Raw genomic sequence first — 27,521 nt, forward strand, 5'->3', positions numbered from 1 at the left:
TTATTTCTTATAAAATAGCAAGTAAGGAGTAGATATAGGAAATGTAGGAAGGGAAGAGAATTCAGAAAGTCCTTCTCTTCAGTCACTCTCACTTCCGAATCATCAAAAAGCAACCACTTTTCCTCATGTTCCTTTAAGCTCTGTGCTATGCATGAGATCTTGTTTGCAAATGCACTCATGTGAATGCCTGCTGGGTCACTGGATTCCCCATTTCCAGATTCATGGGTCCCCTTTGTATCATTCATTTCAGAATTTCTATTCTCGGCACATGCTGAGCTGGCAGCCTTATCAGGATTAGATGTCTCGCTGCGTGGCTCATAATCTGCTTTGCTCTTCTGCCCTGGGAGAAGTCCAATAGCTTCTACATCTTTCTTGTTCAAAACTTGACGAGGCTGGGCATTTCCACCAACTCTAATCCACACAGCATCATGATTTTCAGCCACACCCTTTGCTTCTTCCTCATTCAGTGGTTCTGACTTACTTACTTCACACATCTGATCAACCTCAAAGTTGCCCTTGTCTAGTTCTAGACTACTGAGGTCAGTGACTTTAATAGAAGCAGTGTGTTGTCCACTACTAATGGTAATGACTCTCTGCATCACAACAGCAAACAGCCCATAGCTGTCTTTTGTTGGCCTTGCGTTCCATTCTTCTAGTGACAGTTTAAAGGGTGTCAACAAAGGAGTGTTGATCTTGGAAAGTCCACCACCATAGCAATCAAGCTCCAGGCCGCTAGCAGCAAAGAACTTCAGGTGAATAGTCACCACCTCAGGCATTTTATCAAACAGTAGGCTTCACTCAGCTTTGGCCTAATGATGGCAATTCTCACAGAAATATTTATCTTCTCTTATAATTTTCTCCACTGAAGCAAACTGAGGAGTTGCCCATGTCAAGGTCTTCATTTCCATTTTGGGCTCTGGAGAAATTTCAAAGCTCTCCTCCACTTTGGAAGGCTTGTCTTTTTGCATGAGCACACCAGTATCCTAAAGATCTTTTCTTTCTGTTAGACTCTCATATTCCAAACAACAAGTCCTTCTACCAGCTGTCCTTGAAACAATTTCTCCACTAGCTCAGAACCAATTTACTCGGTACCTCTGTTTATAGGCTTAACTTGGCATTGTGCCATTCCGGGGAAACCCAAGTCCACAACCATCATCTGATCTGTCACTTTCATGCTTCCCTGAGTCCTCCTTGAGGGCACAACTCGTTTTCTTTAGATTGTCTTGGGTTTGTGGTTCTTTTTCCCAAAGTACAGAATTTAGAAAGAATGCTGGGTTGCTTTGCTATGGACTTTAACCAATTTATTTTAACTCTTGATTTCTTATGTGAAGATTTTGCACTCTCATTCTCAGAAACACATTTGGGCATTATTTTGGGAGGAATTTCTAACATAGAACCAGTAGCTTTTCTTTTTGATCTAGTCTGTCTCTGATTCCCTTCTGATGGCTGGTATTCCTTGGATAGTTTAGTGTTTTTCATGCTGCCAAACTCAGTGTCACTTTTTCTTTTCCCATTTCCTTTGGGGGATTTCTTTATAGTCCTCAGAGTTTTTCATATTATCCATCTCCAGGCTGTTAACGCCACTCACTTCCTTTTTCTCATCAGATTTTTCTTCTACCTTAGTAGATAATTCTGCCATTGTTACTTCTTTTTAAAGGAGTTGGCATGTTTCTTGAATGTTTCCCAAAATACACTGTAATGCTTCCTGTGCGTCATGCCGTAGATGTCCTTCATACACAGGGCTCAGTTCCCACAGGATCTTCTTTGCCATTTCCCTTGTCTTTCTGATTAGACTCACCCTTGAGAGCGTCTTTCTTCCTTGAAATAGTATTCAATAAGTGCTTCACTCCATATTTAAAACCAGGACAAAAATAAAATGCCTGCAGAACACTATTGAGATAGCAAGTATTGCCAAGATTATTCATTCCTACAAATGGTAGCAAGTTTTCTCTCTTCCCATAGTTTATAGGTGACCACCGGCTGCAGGGACTGCTTGATCGAGTTCAGATCCTCTGTATTCGAAGCTTTTTTTTCGTTTTCTTGAGAATCTGTGAAATTCTAACTAAGCTCTTTTAGTTTCCCGTTTCTGAGAAAAACTTCAAACAAAGTCTGTTTTTCTTGGATGGACTACCTCTCTAAAGCTCATTCCTTTAATTAGGTATGACACCAGGCCTTTGTTTCCCCAAATCTCAAAGAGTTGACAAGAATTTATAGAGGGAAGTTGTGATCAATATATCTGGGCATGGCCTGAAGTGAAGTCCGCTGGCCAGCTGAGCTGGAGGCTCAGACCTCAGGGAAGGCTGGTGGGATCCCTCCCCACAGGGGAGTAGCCATCCACTGGCAGAGGGGGAACCACGGGCGGCTCTCGGTCCTGCCTCGTGTTGGGCCCGCTACGTCCCCAGTGTGGGCAGCAGACTGTGGCCACTAGTGGAACTTTCATATTTATTTTAAAGTAACACTTTTTGTTTAAATCTTACAAAGATTTGCAGAAGGGAGCAACCTGGGGAGGGGTAAGGAAGGGAAGATAAAGTGGGGAAAAGAGGTATACCACGTGGAGCCCAAAAACTCATGTAGGCCACGTGTACCCCAGGAGCCTACATAAACAAACATGGATCTTAGAAAAAAACATGAAAAGGGATTTTTTTAAAAAAGTGTTCCCAAAAAGATTAAAAATGAAAACAGTAATAAAAGATAAAAAATGTTCCTTCCGGGCTGGAGAGATGGCTTAGTGATTAAGCGCTTGCCTGCAAAGCCTAAGGACCCCGGTTCGAGGCTCGGTTCCCCAGGTCCCACGTTAGCCAGATGCACAAGGGGGCGCACGTGTCTGGAGTTCGTTTACAGAGGCTGGAAGCCCTGGCGCGCCCATTCTCTCTCTCTCCCTCTATCTGTCTTTCTCTCTGTGTCTGTCGCTCTCAAATAAATAAATAATTAATTAAAAAAATATATTGTATAAAAAAATGTTCCTTCCCATCTCATCATGGCTGCAAGGGTGGGGGAGAGATCTTACCTGTCTGAAGATCCAAAAACAACACTGGAGAGAGAAAGAAAGGGGGGGGGGGAGAAAAAACGCCCAACTCTCTCCATGGATCCAGGGGGATGTATTTTAGAATTTGCATCACTATACCTGGACACACCTACACCAGGTATCCCAGCCAACCTGCCTGGGCTTAGAGGAGAAATCCACCCACACCTGGGCATGGTGCGTGCTCAGCAAGGATCCACTTAGATGGGTTGGACAAGCACTAAGTCCCACGTCTGACCCGGTGGGTGGGGGATGAGGGTGTGACATCCTAAGATCCCTCCCTTTAAGGGTCCTCTTGGTCCTGCCTAACTAATCTAACTGCCTACTCTGGCACCCCTACACTTCCCATTCTCATGAGAAGACACTGTATGTGAGAAGATGATGTCAGATCTTGAACTACTTCCTTCTGAACGAGGCATGGAGGTATGGCAGTTAGAGTGCTTCCCTAAGAGAAGAACTAAAGGCCCAAAGGAAAAGCCTATCTGTCAGATACCACGTTGCTCAGATCTCTTTGGCCTGGTTCAAAAATTATAAACATTAGTAACATAAGTATTGGGGTGTATCTCAGAGATGGAGGTGTCTAGCATCGTGAGGTAGGGGGAGTGGGTAGCTCCTTCAGAAGTGGAGAGTGTTCTGCTCTCAGTGGGTGTTCAAGTGGGCCTGTATATATGGTGTTGGAGAGCTGTATAACTATCTGAGTGTGCGCTGTGGGAATTTGTAAATATTTTATTTTTAAATTTTATTTGCAAGCAGAGTGGGGGATGGGAATGCCAGGGCCTCTACCCACTGCAAAGGAACTCCAGATGCATGCACCACTTTGTACATTTGGCTTTATGTGGGTACTGGTGAGTTGAACCTGGGTCCTTAGGCTTTGCAGGAAAGTGCCTTAACTGCTGAGCCATTGGATAAGGATTTTTACAGAACCTGGAGTCGTTATTTAGACTTGGCTCTCAGTTAGGACCTTGACATTGATTTCAAATCTGTCATTGTTCCCAAGTGGCGACTCAATTTTGGAACCTGGGTCTTTGGCACACATTCTTTTTTCTCTGAACCTTTGTCAGGACCAGAACCTAGAACTCAGAACTAGACTCTGTACTTTGCTGTACTTTGGAGCTTAAGTCTAGGTGGGAGCCTTTAACCATGGGCATGGGTGTCAGGCTCAGTCCTGGCCTTGGAGACTGACTTTGGTTCTGGCCCAGTGATCTAGATCTGGACGTGAGTGCTGCACTTGAGGCTTCCTGGTTACTTTGATGTGATCTTAGAACTGGACCTGGCTGTGGGCTTGCACCTTGAACTTGTGTCTTGGACCTTGACATCTAACTTCATATGTCAACTGCTTATGCCTCCATCATGGATTAGTACATCTTTATCTTGATTTATTATTATTATTATTTAGATATTTTATTTATTTATTTGAGAGAAAGTGGCAGATGAGAGGTAGAGGGAGAGAACGGGTGCACCAGGGTCTCTAGCCACTGCAAACAAACCTCAGACACATACACCACCTGTGCATCTGGCTTTCGTGGGTACTGAGGAATTGAACCTGGGTCATTAGGCTTTGTAGGCAAGTGCCTTCACTGCTAAGCCATCTTTCCAGTCCTATCGTTATTATTGTTATTATTATTATTTTTGATTTTTTGAGGTAAGGTCTCACTCTGGCTCAGGCTGATCTGGAATTCACTATGCAGTCTCAGGGCAGCCTCGAACTCATGGTGATCCTCCTACCTCTGCCTCCCTAGTGCAGGATTATGCCACCACACCTGGCTTCTGTTGTTATTATTTTTGGTATGTGTGTATTTGTTTGTGTGTGAGTGCAAGAGCCTGCCTGCCATGATGCGCTTGTGGGGGTCAAAGGGCAGCTTTCTGAAGCCAGTCCTCTGCCTTCTGCCTCCTTTGCAGAGTTTCTCTCTTTCTCATGATTCTTCTTTGCCGTGCTTCCCACAAGCTTTCAATTTTTTTTGAAATATTCTTGTCTTTGCTTCCCATCTTGCCATCAGCATGCTTAAATTCCAGAAGCATACCATGATTTCTATTCTTTTTTTACATGGGGGTCTAGAGATCAAACTCACATACTTAGGCTTGGGTGATGAGCACTTTCTCCACTGATCCATCTTTTTTTTTTTTTTTTTTTGAAGTAGGGTCTCACTGTAGCCCAGGCTGGCCTGGAATTCACTGTGTAGTCTCAAGGTGGCCTCGAACTTACAGTGATCCTCCTGCCTCTGCCTCCTGAGTGCGCCACCCGCCCCCCGGCTCCACTGATCCATCTTTTGAGCTCCTTGATTCATTTTTAAATTCATAGTACATGGTACTGTGTGGCATAAGGACATTTTTTTTCATTTTTATACAAGTATATATTGTATGTTGACCATGTTTCTGTCCATTCTCTTCTCTCTTCCCCTGTTCACTCTTTTTTATTAGTTCCCATAGATCATTTTATGTCTACTTTCATGTCATATATACACATAAGATTTTAGACATCTGTATAAAGTCTAGGAATCATACAGGAGAGAAACCATTTGTCTTTCTGAGACTGGCATAATTTGCTCAAAATGGTTATCTGCAGTTGCATTCATTTTCCTACAAGTGACTGAGCTTCATGAACCACAGATTGTGATTGAGAATATTGGACCTAGTCTTTGACCCTAGACTTTTCTAGTTTCATGGATCTGACACTAGACCCAAAACTTGGTCTTAGAACTAGGCATCGGTTTGATCTTGGACTTGTCTCTGATCCTTGATCTGATGTCTGTAGCATGCAATTCTGCAATAAACTTGGACCTTGATCTTAGCCATTGTGTTGGAACTATAATTTCAGAACTGGAGCTACACCTTGGACGTAGACTTTGGATCTTATATCTAGATTACAGATTTTAAAAAGACCTTTGTTTTGTTTTGTTTTTCAAGGTAAGGTTTCACTTTAGACCAGGCTGACCTGGAATTCACTATGGAGTCTCAGGGTGGCCTCTAACTCATGGTGATCCTCCTACCTCTGCCTCCCGAATCTGGGATTAAAGGCATGCACCATCATGCCAAGTTAAAAGACATTTTATTAACAACTGCATATATAAGAATAATGTACCCTGACCATAACCCCCTCATTACCTTTTTCTTCCCCTCCTCTATGCTTCCCCTGAACGTCTGCTTCTTTCCAACGAGACCCTCTTCTGTGTTGATGTCATTGTTTGCTCTCAAGCTGATATTGTGCAGGTAGCAACAGCTACTGTGAAGTCATAAATTCAACCGCCACTTTGTGCCTGCAGGACAGTATCCAAAGCATTCCACCTCATCCTTTGGCTCTTACACTCTTTCCGCTACCTCTTCTACAGTGGTTCCTGAGCCTTGGAGAGTGTGATAGAGATGTTTCACTTTGTACTGTGGATCTTTGGATTTTCTTTGGTTGGAACATTGTGTCACATTTTAGACATGGAGACTGTGTACAGACTTAGACCTTTTTACTTTGAGTTTCAACCTGGATTTTGATGTTGGAACCAAAGTGGATCTTGATTTCGATTCTGAGTGTGTTTTCATTCGTATATGAGTACACCTGATTTCAGTTAACACACTTCCTGAGAACAGTGTATGAGGCTCATCTTATTCATACATTCAGGAAAATTGCTTGTCTTCCTAAACACTTATCTGACTCATCCTAATAGGCTGTAATCTGCAATAAAAAGTACTTTTGATAGTAAGGGTGATTTGCTTTCATGCACTCTAACTTGTAATCAAAACACTTGAGATCTGTGTGATTCTTCACCCATGTTTATAAATGCTCTCAGAATTGATCAGTGTAATTGAGAGGAATAAGTATTTTAAAAAAATGTTTAGATAATGCTTGTGTTTATTATGGTTTTGTTTGGCACAGAAATAGAGATTTATGGCCAGGCCTGGTGGTGCACAGCTTTAATTCTAGTACTTGAGGCAGAGGTGGGAGGATTGCCTTGAGTTTGAGGCTACTCTGAGACTACACAGTGAATTCCAGGTCAGCCTGGACTACAGTGAGACCCTGCTTTGAAAAAAAAAAAAAAAAGAAAGAAAGAAAGAAAGAAATAGAGATTTACTGAACCTTGATCTGATATCCTATTGAATGGTCCAGCCCACAGCCAAGGTTCTAAGGAAAAGAGTATGGTCTAATGTGACTCCAAGTTAGGTCTAATATCTGAGTCCAAAGTCAATATTCAGGTCAGAGGTCCAGGTCTAAGGTCTATGTGCAATACCTAGTCCAACGCCATAGTGTAGGACCTGGTCCAAAATTCAGTTTCATGAATTCAGTTTCATTCCAGAATAAAATCTAATTCATGAGGTCAAGTCCTGTGGGCAGTTTAAAGCCAGGTTCAAGGTCCAGGCTGGAGACCCATCTCCACATCTTAAATCATAGTTTAAGGTCCAGTTTTCAAAATCTAAGTCCATGGTGGGTTCAATGACCTAGTCAAATCTCAGTGTAAGATAAAGATATAAAGTCTAGAAATAATGTATAAGGCTCAGGCCAATGTCTATGTCCTCTGTTCAAAGTAAGCCCATTATCTAAATGTAAAGTTAAGCCTTAAGTCCTGGATTAATCTAGATGCATTTTGAGGATTAAGGTCCAGATCAAGTTCCAGCATGTTACAGATCTATGTTCACTTCTAAATCCTTGGCTCCAGGCTAGTCCAGGTTATGTGTGACAGTACAGCCACATTTCTGGGTCTAAAGTTCATGGTTTCTCCTTGGAGCCCAGGTCCAAGATCAATGTCTGGAGTCTAGATCTCAGATTCAAAGTCCAAGCCCAAGGTCCCTGTCCTAAAGTCACACAGTTTGATTTCATGACTCAGGTCTGGGTCTAAGATGCAGAGGTACAATCCAAACCCAGTTTGTAGATCTAGGAACAAGGTCAGGTCTAAATTCCAGTTTCATGTTAGAGGTTCCAGCCTGTGTTCCTGATGCTCTTAGACTTTAGATTAAGGTTCAAATTTCAGTGCAAAGTCAAGGTATAAGACGTACAGCCCCCAACTAAGGTCCACGTCCAAGATCCACGTTCAGGTTCAGGCCTGAAGGCGAGTTTGCTGTTCCCTGTCCAAAGTCACAGGGGAGATCCAGCTCAGACATTCTATTTTGACATCTAATTGGATAGCTTTTGAGATGTGGACATGTACACATACTTGTACCTTAGAAGGAAACCTTGAAAATGAGTCCTCTCCTTGACCTTGGATATCTGACCCTTCTTAGACCAGCCTTCTATAACCAGCCTGCCACTTCTTGATCTCTTTTCCAAAGAAAACGTGTTTTTCATCTAGCCTTTACCATTCACCACTGTGTTCACACCCCAGGCTCTGCCATTACCCCAAACTGCAACCGCTACATAATCTTAATGTCAACATCCCACTTTCTGACCACCATCTGCTGACTACTTCTCTTGCTCACTCACACCTTCCGACACCAACAATTCTTTTTTTTTGAGATAGGGTCTTGCTGTAGCCCAGGCTGACCTGGAATTCACTATTCAGTCTCCAGGCTGGCCTTGAACCAACAGTGATCCTCCCAACTACTGGGATTAAAGGTGTGCACCATGTGCATTACACATGAAAACATTTTTTAAATATTACTGGGATCTTGTATCCATTGATTTTTTTCACTTCTTTTTAAAAATTATTTATTTATTTATTTGAGAGGAAGAAAGAAAGAGGCAGATAAAGAAAATGGGTGTGTCATGGTCTCTAGCTGCTGCAAACAAACTCCAGATGCATGTACCACCTTGTGCATGTGGCTTACATGGGTCTTAGGGAATCAAACCTGGGTCCTTTAGGCTTTGCAGGCAAATGCCTTAGCTGCTAAGCCATCTCTGCAGCTCGATTTTCTCACTTCTTTATTGTCTTTTTTTTTTAAATTGTCTTTTTTAAACATGTGGTGTTTTTTTTGCATGTTTGTGTATATGTGTATAATGTGGGCGTGCATGTCTGTGTTGGTGCATGCAGGTAGGTATATGTGCCCGCGTGGCCTTTCATGTCTTCCCTTGTGTGTGGGGGAGGGCTTACCTCTGTGGCTTAAGCTTAACATCTGTGTCCTGCTCCACTGCTCTTCCTAATCTCTTCTGAGCTAGAGTCTCTTCCTGATCCTGAGCTTGCTGTTTTCCACAAGTCCTGGTGATGCCCTGGCTAATCTCTTTGCTTCCCTTTATGGGACTGGGGTGACAGGTGCACACGGCCATGCTCAGGTGTTTACATGGGATCTGGAGATTCGAACTCTGGAGGTTTCAGGCCCCTCAGAATCTCATACTTGCTCAGGAAGTGCACGTAACCACTGAACCATTTCTCCAGTCCTTTCATTGTTTTATACCCACCTTCCATGTCTTTATTTCCATCCAACACTTGCTTACTTTTCACGATCAGTCTTTTTTGCATGTGTACATGTGTGCTGTGCACATGTGTGTGTATGCATGTTCATGTATGGGTGACATGTACATGTATATGCAGGTGCACATGCGTGTGTGCAAACATGTGTGTATGTGAGTGTGGAGACCAGAAGTCAATGTTCGGTGTCTTTCTCTATTTTGCTCCACTTTTGTCTTTAAGATAGGGTTTCTCACTGAACCTAGAGTTCACTGGTTTGGTTAGACATGCTAGCCAGCAAGTCCCAAGCGTTTCCTGTCTTGGTCTCCCTAATGCTGGTATTATTATTATTATTTTTGTTTTTTTCAAGGTAGGGTTTCACTACCCATGGTGACCTGGAATTCACTCTGTAGTTCCAGGCTGACCTTGAACTCACAGCAATCCTCCTACTTCTGTCACCAAGTGCTGGGATTAAAGGCACGCACCACCACATACTGTTAATACTGGGGTTATAAATGCATACGCCATGCCTAGCATTTGCATAGGTTCTAAGGATCCAAAGTGAAACCTCCTGCTTACACAACAAACGTTATCCACTGAGCCATCTCCCCAGTCTTGGTCAGTCTTTAAAGTGGCTCCCTGAGATACACCCTCAACTCTCTTGTCTCTGTTACTTCCACGTCCACACAAAGCCAAGCTCCAGTTTGGTCAAATCCATCTGTCCACTTACAACGTGCCGGCACAGCCACCGCCACTAGCGAAGCTGGTGTAACCATGATAACCCGGGGTCCTCTTAGTCCAGCCCTCTCTGAACTGCACACCTCATCTCTCCTCGGACCCCAAACGCCCGCCCACTTTCACTGCGGCTAATGACCTCACTTCATGTTTCACTGAAAGAAAAGCTGAAGAGGCTAGACCAGTGGGCCCGGGCGCAGCTTTGTGCACATGGCGGTGACAACGGGGAAGACCCGTGGCTCGTCAAAGGTGCTGAGAAGTGACACCTGCGTGCTCAGCACTGGACAAGACACCCTGTCACCGCTGCCCAAGCCCACTGAGCGCTGGGGGGGGGGAGGCAGAGGGCCTCTTAGTGCCAGTCCCGCCACTCTCCAGAGGCGCTGAAGAGCTCAGTGCTACAAGTGACACCTCTGTCACACCCTCCAAGATTCAGAGGACTGGCCAATTCAGGGCCCCAAGACAGAGGTCGCCACCTCCATAAGAGCTGCACACTGTTGAGCCTGTCACCATTTTGACATAGATGATGGAGGAGGGGAAAACAACAAGACATCAAAACAGAAGAGGGACAGAATGGGAAGAGGGGGTTCCCTGGATTGGTGGAAGAGAGGGGGACTAAAGAGGGCAATGTGGGGAACTATGATCAAGTTACAGCACATTCATGCATTAAAGTTCTCAGTAAGAAAGAGAAAAATAAAGGGTTAGCTGCAAGTGAACCTTGAAGTCATAGCAAACAAACGTTTGTGCTTAGTTACGTAATGTAAGAGAAGCTGAAGTCACCAGAAGAAAACTCTCAGGCTCTACACTGTTTCTGCAAACATGACTTTGCACCTGAGCTCACACATTCTAGCTTCTTTCTCATTACTCACAACAATCAGTCCACATTCTTAACAAGTGCAGGACACACACTCACACATACCCCTAAATCCATCTTCTAGAACACACTGCTTCAGTGCCTAGCTCTCCCTCCCCTTGCTCCAGTCCTTGGTTTTCCTCACTATCTCAAAATGCCACTGCTAGTCTTGTTTTAAGAACCATACTCAGGGCTGGCGAGATGGTTCAGTGGTTAAAGCGCTCTCCTGCAAAGCCCGACGACCGGGGTTTGATTCCCCGGTACCCATGTAAAGCCAGATGCAGAAAGTGGTGCATGATCTAGAGTTTGTTTGCAGTGGCTGGAGGCCCTGGTGCACTCATTTTATTTATCTGTCTCTCTTCTCTCTATCTTTTTCTGCTTGCAAATAAATAAATAAATAAATAACTACTTTTAAAAGGACCATATTCAGGGCTGGAGAGATTGCTCAGCAGTTAAGCTGCTGCTTGCAAAGCCGAATGCCCAGTAGCCATGTAAAGCCAGAAACACAAAGTGGCACAGCATCTGGAGTTAGTTTGAAGCAGCAAGAGACCCTGGTGTGCCCATTCCCTCTTTCTTTCCTTGCAAATAAGTAAATAAACATAAAAGATTAAAAATATTACAAAGAACCATATTTCATTTCATTTATCTTCTATTTACCACATCATTTTTGTTCTCTTTGCACAAATACTCAAGTCTTCTTTGTTATGTTGACAAGTTCTCTCCTTTGACATAAATCACATTGGATTTTATCACCACCCTACATTCAGCCAGAGCCCGCCTCTTTGACCTCCCTATCCAATAGTCAACTCTTACATTGTGTTCCACTTCACCTTTCTACATTAGAGCTTTTTAAAAATATATTTATTTGCAGGCAGAGAGAGATAGAGATAAGAGAGACAGACAGAGAATGGGTGTGCTAGGGCCTCTAGCCGCTGCAAATGAACTCCAGACACACATGCCACTCTGTGCATCTGGCTTTACATGGGTACTAGGGAATTGAATGTGGGTCATTAACTTTGCAGGCTGGTTCCTTAACCACTAAGCCATCTCTCCAGCACCTTTACACTAGATTTTTTTTTTTCTTTTTGATTTTTCAAGGTAGGGTCTCACTCTAGCCCAGGCTGACCTGGAATTCCTAATGTAGTCTCAGGGTGGTCTTGAACTCACAGTGATCTCCCTACCTCTGCCCCCCGAGTGCTGGGATGAAAGGTGTGCACCACCATGCCCAGCCTCTACATTAGCTCTTATTAGCCATTTTCTTCCTTTTGAAAACCTTGGGCATGCATAGGGAGTGAAGATGCTGACCTGATTTGTGTCAGTGGGGGTGCCAACAGAAAGAGGCTGGCTGCCACGTGCAGAGGGGACTGTGCCCAGCATGTTCCATAGCTCACGTCCCCAGGAGAGGAAGCCCAAGTAGAAACTACAACTGCTTCCCTGACGGTTTCACTCCCTCGAGGACAGACTTCCGTTCTGGGAAGCATTTAGTCAGTTGGAGGATGAGAAAAGACCATGTATCATAGTCCTTTCCTTTGACTTTGTATTTGCAACTCATCTCCCTTGACTATAGGCACTTTTCAGCTATGTCTCATCAAACATTTCTGAATCATCCTCCAGTGGTCTGTTTTTCCTGGAGTAATGCTGCTCTCTCTCACGCTGATGGAAGCACCAGCCTGAACATCGCCATTTCATTGGTCCCCTGAGTCCTGCCCACTCTTCTTTAGCATCTCAGTAAGTCTCTCTGAGAGCCTTGTCTCTTGCACGCTGAACCTGGCTCTTGGCCACATCTGGTTCTATTCTGATCCTGTTTTGTGCCTGGCCTTTCTGATCTGTCTGTTAGTAGCATCATAGGAATTTCTTGGTTTAAAAATTTTTAATTTTATTTATTTATTTTTGAGAGAGAGAGAGAGAGGCAGAGAGAGAGAGAGAGAGAGAATGGGCACACCAGGGCCTCTAGTCACTGCAAATGAACTTTAGATGCATGCACCACCTGTGTATCTGGCTTAAGTGGGTATTAGAGAATTGAATCTGGATACTTGGGCTCTGCAGGCAAATACCATAGCCACTAAGCCATTTTTCTAGCCCATTTTTTTTTTTTTTTGTCTTAAAGATTTTGATATTTTGTCTACTGGGCACTTCTGGTAAGTGTTGGGTCACAAAACCCTTAGACACACTGAGCCTCAACCCTGGAGTCATTGAAGCACTTTTGAGTCATAACCATTTGCCTTTTGCTCTGTTGCAGTATGGGGGTCTCCACAATTCCAGATTCACCATTTGCTAGAAGGATCTGAGAGCTGTTCCACCCTTTGTTACAATTTGTTACAGGGAAAGGATAATGATTAAAACCAGTAGGCAGAGAGAAGGAAGATGGCTCCGTTGGTAAAGCGCTTGCTGCACAAGCAGGAGGAGCTGAGTTTGGGTGAAAACGTCAAATGTGGTGGCGTCCGTGCTTGCAATCCCAGCGCTTAGGAGGATTCGGGGAAGCCATCTAAGTAGACTAGCCAAGTCAGGGGGCTTGGAGTTCCTGGAGGGACCCTGCCTCATCAAATAATGTGAGAGCAACTGAGGAACATACCAGTGTTGACCTCTGGCCTTTACATACACGCATACACACATGCATGTGCCCCCACATCACGTACGTATGAGCATACACACGTACATACACACATATACATGTAAAAGCGGCAATGAAGAAAGGTGTTGGGCCCTGAAAGGCCCAGGCGTGAGGCCTAGTGGAACTTCCTGAGTCTAGCTAAAGTTTGGCGACCTGTCTCTGGCCAGCTATGACTCAGCAGGATGCCTACTGGCTTCTGGCCTGCTACCTCCACGTGGCAATTGGAATTACCATTTCAATAGGTACAGTTTACTATTGGTCCTTACCTCTTCCCCCATCCTAAAATCCCCGCCTTCGTCCCCAACATGATACAGGCAACTGCTCAGAGTAATAAAGCGAGTTGTTTCTGCATGGAAAAGACTCCCGACTCAGTGTGGTTTTTCTCCGGTGGCCAGGAGAGGTTTCTGGGTCGTCCGACGCTCATCATCCCCTCAACCCCTAGGGAGGAACCAGCAGGCCTGGTCCTTCCCTCGGCACTACCTGTGCGGGAAGGAGCCCCGCAGAAAGGTAAATAAGGCAAAGTCCAGGAGAGGCTGGGGTGGGGTTGGGGCTTCTGTGACAACAATCTGTGACAATATGCAAAAAGCACCACCAACCAGGGACCTCATCCATGACCTGACTGGAGCGCCCTCAGCAGGTCACGTGGGTGGCACAGCCTGCTGACGGCTGAAGGCCACTGGGTGAAGTGAGATGCTTGGGCAGAACTTTTCAGAAATTCAGAGGTTACCTTCCAGCAGTGGGAGGATAAAGCCAAACCCTCTTTTGAGCGAGGCTAACTCTTAGTTCTCTGCTTCTCCATGCAGAATGTGAGCTTAAACCACACCAAATGGAATCTGAGACCACTCATCATTAAGCACGACAAAATGAACAGCAGCCTGCATCAAGAAGTAGCACAGAAATGCACCTAGCCAGGAGGTGTGTGTGTGTGTGTGTGTGTGTGTGTGTGTGTGTGTGTGTGTGGTGCCAAGTAGCCTCTCTTGCCTGACTCTGCTGTCTAATCTGGTGCTTATACATTTCAGCTGTTCCCACACTGACACCCAACTGAGGGTATCATGTCAAGAAAGAACTGTGAGGGCTGGAGAAATGGCTTAGTGGTTAAGCACTTGCCTGTGAAGCCTAAGGACCCGGTTTGAGGATCGATTCCCCAGGACCCACATTAGCCAGATGCACAAGGGGGCACACGCGTCTAGAGTTTGTTTGCAGTGGCTGGAAGCCCTGGCGCGCTCATTCTCTCTCTCTGCCTCTTTCTCTCTCTGTCTGTCGTTCTCAAATAAATAAATAAATATAAGCTTTTTTTTTTTTTAAAAAAAGAAAGAACCATGACACCAGACCCCACGGATATCTACAACTCATGTGTTCTGATGGAAATTCAGATAGAAGCTGTGGTCCTGGTGGCTTTCTTGGTGCTTTGGGAAGCCCATTTTGCAGTCAACAGGGAGACTGAGGCATCAGTCAGACAACCTGTCTTAGCCAAGGTAGAGACACCAATAGGGAGATGCTGGCTCCCATGGTAGAGGCAGATGCAGCATGGATATCTCATTGGAGAGCTCAGCGCACCTTGGAGGCCTCACAAGGAGCTAACCAACCCTGCCAGCCTTTGCAAGGGCATGCTGCCTCCTCCTACCTAAGAACATTTCAAGCATTTTCAGGCAGCCATCCTACCCAAGAACAAAAATCAACACTCTACTCCCCAGTCTTGGTGTGTTTGGCTTTATAAATCTCACCTTTGCCCTGTTTAGGGTGACAGCTTATATACATTTGTTGTGTGACATTCTGGGAGACACGAAAAACCATCCATTCACCACAGAGAGGGCGCTGAGAAGATACTCAAGAAACAGCTGCACCCAAGTCTATCTTGGGGAAGCACTGGGCTACCAACAGGAACACGGATGACTCAAAGGCCACGGCATCATGGATGCTCACTCCAGCATGGGTGATGAGTCACAAAAGTGGCATCCCTGGAGCTCCCTGCACACCTGGCTGGCAGTTCCACTGAAGAGTGTCTACTTTGGCAATTGTTTACTGCTCGTACAACCTGGGGAAGGAGTCTTGTGAATCCTGTAACTTCCTAAGTCCTTTTTTTTTTTGGTCTGCTTATGTGTGTGGTGCATGCACACACATGTATCCACATGACATCCCATGTGCTCTCCTGCAGGGTTCCTGTTCCATTGCTCTTTTGTATATTCTTATTTTTTATGAGAGTGAGATCAAGAGAGGGAGAAAGAGAGAGAGAGGGAGGGAGAGAGAATTGGCATGCCAGAGCCTCCAGCCACTACAATCGAACTCCAGATGTGTATGCCACCTTGTGCACATGTGTTACCTTGTGCATCTGGGTTACATGGGATCTGGGGAGTCTAATGTGGATTCTTATGTTTTGCAGGCCTTAGCCACTAAGCCATCTCTCCAGCCCCCCCCCTTTTTTTAAATTTATTTATTTGAGAGCGACAGACACAGAGAGAAAGACAGATAGAGGGAGAGAGAGAGAATGGGCGCGCCAGGGCTTCCAGCCTCTGCAAACGAACTCCAGATGCGTGCGCCCCCTTGTGCATCTGGCTAATGTGGGATCTGGGGGACCGAGCCTTGAACGGGGGTCCTTAGGCTTCACAGGCAAGCGCTTAACCGCTAAGCCATCTCTCCAGCCCTCCAGCCCCTTTTGTATATTCTTATTGGAGCCAGCCAGTGTCTAGGAGACTCTTGCTGATCCCAGAGCCTGGTATTTTTGGGCAAGCTCTCTGGGCTGGGCTTACAGATAAGTGTGGCCACACCCAGTTATCTACTTGGGTCCTGCAGATCTAACTTGAGTGACTCTCAGGCCTCCTCAGACTCGCAGTGGAAGTGCCCTTCACTGCTGAGCCAGCCTACCAGCCTGCTTCCAGATCCTTTTACGTTTAGTTTTTTTTGTTTTATACCCTTCCTCCTCCCTCTAGGGGGGCATGCTCCAATTTGGAGGAAATAATGACTCTAGAAACGCTCTCTCTGCTGTACAGACACTCCCCGCTGTGCGCAGTGCGCCTCTGGCTTAGCTTTTGCATCCTTAATCCATTTGGGCTTCATCTGCTCTCTTCTCATCCTCCATCTTCTTCAAACCCTCCATCTCAGACCCGCTTTCCAGTTCCTTCCCATGTCCTCCACTTCTAAATCTTGGCTCGCTCCCCCTTTCTCTTCTCCTCCAGATGTCCAGCCTCGTGGTCCCTTGAACTGCAGGAACAGCTGCAGGGCTCCCCTGGGTGGACAGTGGGAGCTCTCCTGAGGGAGGAGAGGGGTGGCGCTCCTGGGCTCTGCCTGGGTTCTCAGCAGAGCCTCTCGCGTGTCCTTTTTGGTTTATCTAAGGTGAGGGCTGGGGACGTAATCTTTGGGGCTCAAAATGGCTTAGCCCAATTCCTGCTAAACAAAAGAAAGTATGTATCTGTGTGTGTGTGTGTGTGTGTGTGTGTGTGTGTGTGTGTGTGTGTGTGTTTCAGGGTGTCAGGTATGGACAGGGGAAGAAAGGAGCCCTGGCTGTGATTGGAGTAGGCAGCTCTAGAGGAAACCCTTGGGCACAAATTGCAAAGGGTGTGGCTGACTGAGTGTGCCCTTTTGACGCTGAGCACTTCCTCTGAGGTTTGCTGTTGCTCCAAGCTCCAGCACACAGCAACAGGAGGAGGGAGCACCCTGAGGAAGCCTTTGAGCACGTGTGTGAGAGCAAGAAGCGGGGAGAAGTATGGGCGTGACAGGGTCCCCTGCCACTGCAAATGAACTCCAGACACATGCACCACTTTGTGCATCTGGATTTACATGGGTACTGAGGAATTGAACCTGGGCCATCAGGTTTTGCAACAAGTACCTTTAACCATTGGAAATCTTCCCAGCCCTCCAGGATCACTTCTTTAGCGTGCTGAAAATATACAGGATTTATTATGTTTGGTCTCTCCGTGTATCTGAAACCGTAAGTGCTTCTCTTTTCAGGACTTGGTTCTCAGTTTCACTGTATTTCTGCTTTCTTTCTCTATTCTCATTCTTTCATTTTCATGCACACTCGGAAGGGTAGTTCTCTCAAGCCATCAGACCTCTGGGAGAGGCTCTGCACTTAATTCAGTCTTTGCCAAATGTCTGGGTTTTAGTGGGTTTCACCCTCTGGGGCCTTGCCAGTGCTGTATTACAGCACTCAGAGTCTCTGAACACTTGGCTTTTTCAACAATGTAGGATGCCATTTAATTTTTTTTTTTAATTTATTTGTAAGTAGAGAAAGATAGAGAGAAAAGATACTGGTAGAGAGAATGGGTGCTCCGGGGCCTCCAGCCACTGCAAACAATCTCCTGATGCATGTGCCACTTTGTGCATCTGCATTATGTGGATACTGGGGAATCAAACTCAGGTCATTAGATTTTGCAGGCAAACATCTTAACTGCTAGGTCATCTCTCCAGTCCAGGATGCATGTTTTTAAATCCTGTGTTCAATTTGTTTCTGCTGGGAAAGAATTGCCTAGTGTTTCTTTTCCTTATAATACCTTTCCCCATGAGGTTAGTATCAACAGATACAACCATTTTGTTCCCAAGATCCCCTAATTTATTATATATAGCTACAAGTTTATTAGTGGCATGGCCCACCTGTCATATTTCTGCAGGTGTTTTTCCATGACATAACCTGGAGCACCATCTTTCCAGACTTCTTGCCACCCAGGGTTTGACTGTTAGGTCATTTCTTAACTCTTTCTGCTCCTAACTGCATGCATTAGTCAGGACTGAGTGACGCTGTAGAAACAAAAATTGCCCCATCTCAGGGATGTAACACTAACACAGCATAAGGGCAAGCGGAGTGAGAGAGTGTTACAAAGTTACTCCACAAGTGAGGAGAGTCAAGGTCTCACCAATCTGAAGTTGCTGAACATGGACTGTTGGTCAATGGCCAAGGGAAGAGAGAGACCGGACAACTGTGCGAGATTTCCATGGCCTCAGTTCAGGAATGTCACATGCTATTTCAGTTCGTATGTCAACTGTGATCAGAAGTAGTCCTATGACCCCAAAATAATTACAAGAAGGGTGAGATCTGTAACCTTCTCTAGCCATTTTCTAGCTAACTAAATTTGCCAGAGACAGCTCTTGGCTATGAATGGAATATTAAGAGTAAGATTTCTTAGCTGGCTGGGCATGGTGGTACATGCCTTTAATCCCAGTACTCGGGAGACTGAGATAGGAGGATCACTGTGAATTCGAGGCCAGCCTGGGTTACAGAGTGAGTTCCAGATCAGTCTAGGCTTGAGTGAGACCCTATTTCAAAACAACACAAAACAAAAAGAGATTTATCTGCTGATTGTAAAAGAAAAAGAAGAGAAGGGAGGAAGAAAGAAAGCAGGAAAGGAGGGAGGAAGGAACGAAGGAAGGAGAGAGGGAAATAGGGAAGAAGGGTGAAAGGAAATCACCAGGCCCTAGCACCACCAGCGAAGGTGGTAAGGTGGAGCTGAGCATGTGCCAGCTCCAGCAAGTGAGGGTGGTGGGCTGAATACCGTCTGAGGGGGTGAGGCCATCTCTAGTTATGTCAGGGAGTCAAGCAGAGCTAGGATCTCCTATGGTGGTTGTTAATGTCAACTTGACAGGACCCAGGATTGCCTGTGAGGGGTTGTCTAGATGAGGCGAGGTGAGAGGAGAGCGCGCTGAGCCCCAGCAGTCGCCCCTCGGCTTCCGCCCTGTGGACTAAATGGGAGCAGCTGCCTCGCTCCTGCCGCCCCGCCTTCCCTCCGTGGTGGACTGTGACCTGAAACTGCAAATGAAATAAACCTTTCTTCCTCTAAACTAAGTTTTTGTCAGATTTTTTGTTGTTGTCCCAATGCTTAGAAGGTAACAAATGCAGATGCTATTCATCTGATATTTCTCCAAGCATGGACAAAATGTCAGATTGCCAATTTAGGATTCTGTCCAGAAATGGTCCCTGGGAAGAAACCAAGTCATTAATGTGTCCCTGGCTCAGGGCCACTGGTGAATATTGGGCTCAGATTACTAATTTCACACATGATCTGGTGTCCTTGAACTATGAAGCCAATTTCCAAACTGACTCGGTATGTTTATGTTCTTGGAATCTTTTTCTCATAAGCTCCAAGCTGCAAAGAATAAACATTCATATCAGGAAAACTTAAGCAATTTGTGGTTTACGTCCGTACAATGAGATTCTACTCAGGAATAATACAAATTACCCACACACAAGAAGAGATGGACAAAGCCCCAACGTCTGATTTCAGTGAAAGAAGACAGACCTGGAAAATACACACACTATTTAAGTAGCCTGAGGCTCTAGGGCAGGCAGACCTCTCTAGAAATCTGGACAGTAGCTGCTTCATGGTGGGTGTGGAGACTGTCTGGGAAGCTGTATAGGTCACTTCCGGGAGTGGGGTCAGTACTGGGGTGGGGATTCACAGGTGTGGATATGTGTCAGAAGTTATTGAATCATTTACTTAAGATGAGTGCACTTTATTGGTGTAATGATATGTTTGTAAAACAAGCAAATAAAATGTTGATTCAACAAGGCAAAACTGGTGAACTCAGTGGGACCTGGGTGAAGTTAGATATGAATCTGCCCACAGAGAGCCCTGTTGGCTGTGGACCCCCCGAGACCACTTGTAGGAAGCCTGAGCCCTTGCCACCTCCAAGTATGGCCACAAGGGTCTAAACACTATCTCATTTCTGTGGGTGATAAGTTCCTAGAATATGGGGTATGATTTGGGCCAATGAGAAACCAGGAGTCTGCTGAGTGTTCCACTACGAATAATTTCCATGCTTCTGAGAAAGGAAATTAAATGGATGTTTTTTTCCTATCTCAGTTTCACCTGAGGACCCAAAGGTTCAAATTGTCATTCTGGCACTTACCAGGTATGGGGTTCAGCTTCTGGGTTAGTCTTCTTTTTGTCACCATCACAAAATACTTGAGATAGTTGGCTTAACAAGGAAAATGGCTTAGTTAGGATCACAGTTTCAGAGGTTTCAGTCCAATTAATTGGTATAACGTTTCGGTGCTTGTGGTGAGGCAGTGAATATATGGTAGAATGTAGCTGGGAAGAGACAAGAGAGTGTGATAAATAGACTCATAGACAAAGAGAGAGAGAAAGAGGGAGAGAGGGAGAGAGAGAGAGGGAGCCTAATGTCTCTTGAGAAGCACATCCGCAGCACTCTGCCTTCATCTTTACGCTGGGAGTGGCAGGGCTGGGGGAGGGGCTGCAGCTCAGTTGGCAGAGGGCTTGCCCAGTATGTACAAAGCCCTTGGATTCCGTCCCCAGCGTCACATGAAAACCAGAGGAGGGAGCACAAGCCTGGAGTCCCAGCACTCAGGAGACCATCTTCAACTACATAGTGAGCTTAGAGTCAGCCTGGGAGACATGAGATCCTATCTCAAAATAAATAAATAATAAATAAATAAATAAGATGGGGGCACAGTGGCAGCTTGGCCTGTCATTGTTGAAATGAGGTTTTCCTTTAGTTATGCTTATCTGACAGAAGCAGCTTAAGGAAGGTAGGGCTTATTTTTGGCTCACAGTTTGAAGAGATGTAGTTCGTTATGGTGGGAATGGCGTGGTGGCAGGAGCATGAAGCAAGTAGTCACTCTGAGTCCATGGTCAGGAAGCAGAGAGAGAAGTGAGTGCTGGGGCTCAGGCGGCTTTCTCCTTTTATTCAGTCTGAGACCCCAGCCTATGGGACGGGTCGTGCACAGCTCCATAAAGCTGGGACTAATGCCCAACCAGACACAGATTACGGGAGGAAGCGAGTTGTTTCAGCTTACAGATCGAGGGGAAGTTCCATCCGAGGTAGAAGAAGCCAGCCCCCTTCCATAGATTGAAGCAGAGAGAGAAACTGCAGCAAGCAAAACACCAGCACAGACTGCTCTCTCCACACCTCTGGGCTGGAACCAGGTCCACCCCCAAACACACCGTAGAGCTGGTCTCCAGGATCCACCTCCTCCAGCCAGGCTGGAGATCCAAGTTACAAGTTTAATTTTATATATTTTGTTGTTCATTATTTATTTATTTATTTGAGAGTGACAGACACAGGGAGAAAGACAGATAGAGGGAGAGAGAGAGGATGGGCGTGCCAGGGCTTCCAGCCACTGCAAACGAACTTCAGACGTGTGCGCCCCCTTGTGCATCTGGCTAACGTGGGACCTGGGGAACTGAGCCTCAAACCAGGGTCCTTAGGCTTCACAGGCAAGCGCTTAACCGCTAAGCCATCTCTCCAGCCCACAAGTTTAATTTTAACACCTGAGTCAGTGGGGTACATACAGTCAATCTATCATAGATGTATCACCACATTTGCGGTGGCTCTTCCCATCTCATTCAAACCTTCCTAGAAATGTCTTCAAAGACACACACAGAGTGTGTCTTCAAGGTGACTCTAAATCCCATCAAGTTGGCAATGAAGTGAATCATTACAGAGTCCCCTTTCGTGGTGTGAGTGTGTGGAGATGGGGAGGTGTGGACTGGCACACTTACGGTGCCGAACTTCCTCCTGTGCACACCCTGGAAATGCCTCGGCCCGTGTCAGGCTCTGTCCCCTCCAGCGCTCTGGCCTTGGCTCTTCTGTCTTATCACTGAACACATTACCGCGAACATCAGCTTCCCGTGCATCTCTCCTTCATCAAAACTTAAATCCTGAAATAAGGGTGAGCCCTTTCATTGTTTTCGAGTCAAGATCTCACTCTAGCCTAGGCTGAACTGGAACTTCTATCGCCCAGGCTGGCTTCAAACATACCACAATCCCCTACCTCATTCTCCCAAGTGTTTTTAGGATTATAGGCATGAGTCACTATACCTGGCTAAGGGTATTCCTCTAGTCATATTTAATATGATTTAGGATACAAGTATAGCATAGCATCTGACACAGGTAAGAACAGAGAAACTCAATTTTCTTGCTTCTAAAAACAAAAGTGAAAAACCAAAGTCCTCAAGCTGGGAATGTAGCTCAGTCGTAGAGCAGTTGCTTGCTTGGCAGGCATGAGGTCATTGGGTCAATTCCCAGCACAAAATAACAAACAAACAAACAAACAAACAAACAACAACAAAAGAAATCCAAAGGTGTCAGTCTTGGAGGCGGTGGGGCCTGCTGTGGTCAGAGGACAGGTGCGCGCCTGTGAGCCGCGGAAGTGAGGGCTCTAAGAGAGAAGGGTACACAGCCTGTGTCTTGTCAGGTTTTGCTTGAAACAAACAATGAATTCACTTGGTGGCACCAAACTTTCTCAAGTGGGCACTCTAGGGGAACTTGGGTCATCATAAGGATGCCCTTATGCTGTTACAAACCACATAAAAGTTTGTTCAAGTCTTTTTAATTTTTGTTTTCTGCCTTTTTTTAAAAATCTTTTTTTTTTTTTTTTTGGTTTTTGAGGTAGCTAGCTTAGGCTGACCTGGAATTCACTATGTAGTCTCAGGGTGGCCTTGAACTCACAGCAATCCTCCTACCTCTGCCTCCCAAGTGCTGGGATTAAAGTCATGTGCCACCATGCCCAGCTGCTTATCTTTTCTTGTTTGTTTGTTTGTTTTTTGCCTTTTTTTTGAGGTAGGGTCTTATTCTAGATCAGGCTGACCTAGAACTCACTATGTAATCTCAGGGTGGACTCAAATTCACAGAGGTTCTCCTGCCTCTGCCTCCCAAATGCTGGGATTAAAGGTGTGCACCACCACACCGGGCTTGTTTGTCTTTTAAGGTGTGGTAGACAAAATCATGTGTGCTGACAGCCTGCCATTGGCTTTTCTTTTTAATATTTTTTAAGACTGGTAACACTTGGTACATCTGGTTTTATATGGGCACAGGGGAATTGAATGCTGGCTGGCATGCTTTGTAAGCAAATTCCTTTAACCACCAAGCCATCTCCCCAGTCTGTGTTATTGGTTTTTCATCTGGTCAAAGTTTAGGCCTGGTCAGTAAAAAGAGGGCTCCAAGAAGCCTGGCTGAAGCTTAGTCGAGAGCCTTGCTCATTCCCCACAGATTGGCTTCCCTTGTTTACTAGGCTGTGCAGAGACAGGCCTGTGGCTTGCAGAGGGGGCTTGGGTCCACCGCTGGGTGGGGCACTGTTCTCTGGGGAAGCCTGTGATGGATGGAAGGAGTTGAGTTGAGCGGGGATGGGGTCTGCTCTAGGGCTGGTGGAGAGGCCCTGGAGCATGCATTACTGCGGAGTTCCCTGGGGCTCTTGGTAGGATATGTTGGAGCTGGGGCAGCTGGGAGGGGCTGAAGACAGAGAAGGGGCATGCTGGGCTGTGCGCGCAACACCCGGGGGTGGATGCATCCACTGAGGGTTCAGGCTGAGGCCCCGGATGCAACGAATTAGGGCTGCACGTGCACCTTCTGTATTTGCCGTCCCAGCCCGTCTGGCTTGGAACGGCCTAATTTGGCTTCATCCTCTAAGGGAGGAAAGTCTCTGATCAGCTATGTATGATCTTGGGGGTGACATCAAACAGGGCAGCTTTGGTCTGGAGGCTAGGTCCACCCCTCACTTGTGTGGGTGATGGAGAAAGCGTAGGAGCTTGGCACAACCCCCGAGGTACCATCCGCGTGATAATGTGCAGGCTGTGCCCCAAGGATGCCATTTGCACAGGGGCTAAGTGTAAAGTTCTCTTAGAGTAGGTACCACAGGGCCTGGTATGGGGTGAAGGACATTTCTGGTAAAGGGAATTGTGAGAAGCACTCCGGGTAACAACTATGCACCCACCGTGTGGCACTGCCCTTGACATGAGGTGGGTAGGGGACGTGCGGCTGGATCCAGACAGATTTGGTTCTCCTTAGAGACTTCAATCTTTCTACTGTGTCTTCCTCTTCAAGTCTCGTCCCTCCAGGGTCCCAGCCCTGTGACTTTTCTGTATCTTGCTTAAGAGCTGCAGACTTGGTGACAGCCTGACACACTGCTGTGCTGATGCTGTGCCCACCTTCTGCAGACATCCACCTCCAATGCCATCTCCTCAAAGGGCGCCCTCAGAGTTTGCTGCGGCTCGGGGAGCCTGTTGTGTCCTGTGAATGTGGCTGTTTTGGGTTGTCCTCCGCTCGAGGGTGTCCCTATCTGGTGGTTTCCAGTGGGAGCTGCAGCCATGTGGCCCTCTCCCCACCAGGTGGCAGTGGCGCCATGCTCCTAAAGTCCCCAGGAACCCACAGATTCACTGGAGCCCAGAAAGAGGGTGTGAGGGACTGCCGCCACCAGAAAGTGCCAGTCACTGCTTTGTCAGTTAGTGGCTTCAGGCCTCGTAAGACACTGGGTCCGTACCTCAGTTTCCCCACTTCAATGTACTGGTGTCCCTGAGGGTCTAGACTCAGAAGTCATTCCACCATGGGGCACAGAAGCTTTCCAGGAAGCCTTCATCTCCTAGGTGTTGTTTATTTAGGGCTTGTTTTGGCTTAGAGTTGTTCTAAGATCCTTTTTTTTTGTTTTGTTTTTTGTTTTTTCAAGGTAGCGTCTCACTGTAGCTCAGGCTGACCTGGAATTTACTATGTAGTCTCAGGGTGGCCTCGAATTCATGGTGATCCTCCTACCTCTGTCTCCCAGGTGCTGGCATTGAAGGCGTGTGCCACCACGCCTGGCTCGGTTCGAATATCTTTACTTAGGTTAAGTTCAGGAAGGCCTGTTTTCCAGATGGGGAAACTAAGGCACAAAGTGAGTAATGTGCCCAAGGTCACACAGCTCATACAAGCAGAGCTGGGAGCTTCAGAGCCCCTCTGTCCTAATGATTTGGCCCAGCCACTTGTAACATCAGTGGTGTTACATCCTGTTTCTATGTGGCTGATGTTTCTAGAGACCATTTATCTGACGAAAACACAGTAAAATCAGAAGACAGTTGTATACTCTTCAAGCCCTCCACCGCCCTTAGCCTTGCCACCTGTTCAGAGTTTGGGACCTGTGACCTAAGAGCCATCAGAAGCATCTTCTTGCTTGTGGGTGCGCATGTGTGCGTGCCTGCGTGCAGAAGCTGTCTTTCTTTGGGTGCCATCCACCTTTTATTTCTTTTCAAGACAGGGTATCTCTTTGGCCTGGAGCTTACCAAGTGTGCTTGATAGGCTGGCGGGTGAGCCCCAGGGCTCCTCGTATCTCAACCTCGCAGTGCTGTGATTACAGCTGTGCATCCCCATGTCTAGCTCCATTTCATTCTTCAATATTTTATTTATTTATTTGGGAGAAAAAGAGGCGATAGATGGTACATAGATGATAGATAGATAAGAAGAGATAGAGATAGAGAGAGAGAGAATGAGAATGGGGCTGCAGGGCTTATAATCTCTGTAAAGACACTCCAGATGCATGTGCCACCTTGTGCATCCAGCTTTATGTGGGTAAATCTAAGCAGGGTCAATTGGCTTTGCTGGCAAGCACCTTAACTGCTAAGCCATCTCTTCAGCCCCTCTCTCTTGCTCTCTCTATTTTTTTTCCTTAGCATAGGTTCTGGGACTTGAACTCAGGTTCTTGTGTTTGCAAGACAAGCACTTTACTGCCTGAGCCACCCTGCTTACGTTGCATGAGTCTTCTGCAAGGCTTTCGAGTCCGGCACCTGGGAGCGATAGCTCCCCCGCCCAGGTGAGCTACTTCCACTGTAGATGTAGGAGGCCCGCTGCCTGGCTCCCTGAAGTGTTGTGGACTTGCGACAGGCGTTGCTGCCTCTTTCTGGGGCCTCACTCTCCTCAGGACCCACTCTGAGAGTCTGCAGTGCATCTCCTCGGCCCTTCACAAAGCTTGGCATACCCCGACCTTCCAGGCAGGCCAGCACTGCTGTGAAGGATGGCAGAAGAGTCCTGAGCATCTTCTGAGCTAGGTCTTCACTCTCCATGGGTCAATGTCTGCCTGGCACAGCCCTCACACGACCGCTCCGAGCCCCCGCCCCCAGTCCAGGTAACCCTGTGGTCCTCTGAGAAGCACCCTGCCACAGGGCCCAGGCTGGAGCTCTATGTGCCAATCATGCCAGGCCCAGGCCCTCAAAGTTCAGGACAGGATAACCTGCCACCACTTAGGGCTCCTCCCCAGAACTTATAACACTTATAACCTGGGCCACTTGTATCTTCCTCTTCCCAGAAAATTCAGCAACCAGGGTCTTGGGCTTCTTCTCAGGGGGACTATCATTGTGTCAGCTCTGTCAGCTGATGGCAAGTGCAACTTATAACATGAGCTTGAATGCTCATGTAGTGTATGGTTTTGAGGAGTGAGAAATGCTAAACCACTTCAGGACATTGTTTTTCCATGAGGTAGGAAATTGGACGTCTCTCTGTCCTGTAATTCAGGTCTATGTGTCCTGCAGTTCTACTAGGTATTTAATGAAGACTTGTAAAAAGCCCGGCTGCAGGAACAGTCTTGAGACCTTGGTTCACAGTAGCTGCGAACTGGAAGCAGGTCAGTGGACCAGCGCATTGGCGCACGGCTGCGTACCGGGGCCCTGCAGTGGTGAGCACGGAGTGGCTAGTGCACAGTTAGAGTGCCAAGCGAGAGAGCGCCGTGACCCCCACACCCACACGCATGCCACACACCCATGCCACACACCCATGCCACACACCCATGCCACACACACCACACTACACACACCACACTACACACACCACACTACACACACCCCACACTACACACACCCCACACCCATGCCACACACCCATGCCACACACCCCACACTACACACACCACACTACACACACACCACACTACACACACCCCACACCCATGCCACACACCCATGCCACACACCCCACACTACACACACCCCACACTACACACACCCCACACTACACACACCCCACACTACACACACCCCACACTACACACACACCACACTACACACACACCACACCCATGCCACACACACCACACTACACACACACATCACACAAAGCATACACTACACACACACACCACACACACACCGCACTACACACACACCACACTACACACACACATCACACAAAGCACACACTACACACACACACCGCACTACACACACACACCACACACACAAACACGCATATATCTACCATGATAAAACAACAAAGTCACTGTTTCAGCCACTGCTAAGCGGGTTTTTCTACTATTTG

At 46.6% G+C, this 27,521-nt stretch overlaps 1 pseudogene; it reads right to left on the reverse strand.

Annotated features, from left to right (window-relative positions):
- On the reverse strand, positions 1 to 26,275 carry LOC101610635 (annotated as a pseudogene).
- Positions 26,276 to 27,521: the final 1,246 nt, after the last annotated feature.

Source organism: Jaculus jaculus, chromosome 17 (assembly GCF_020740685.1).
Source record: "Jaculus jaculus isolate mJacJac1 chromosome 17, mJacJac1.mat.Y.cur, whole genome shotgun sequence".
Taxonomy (NCBI): domain Eukaryota; kingdom Metazoa; phylum Chordata; class Mammalia; order Rodentia; family Dipodidae; genus Jaculus; species Jaculus jaculus.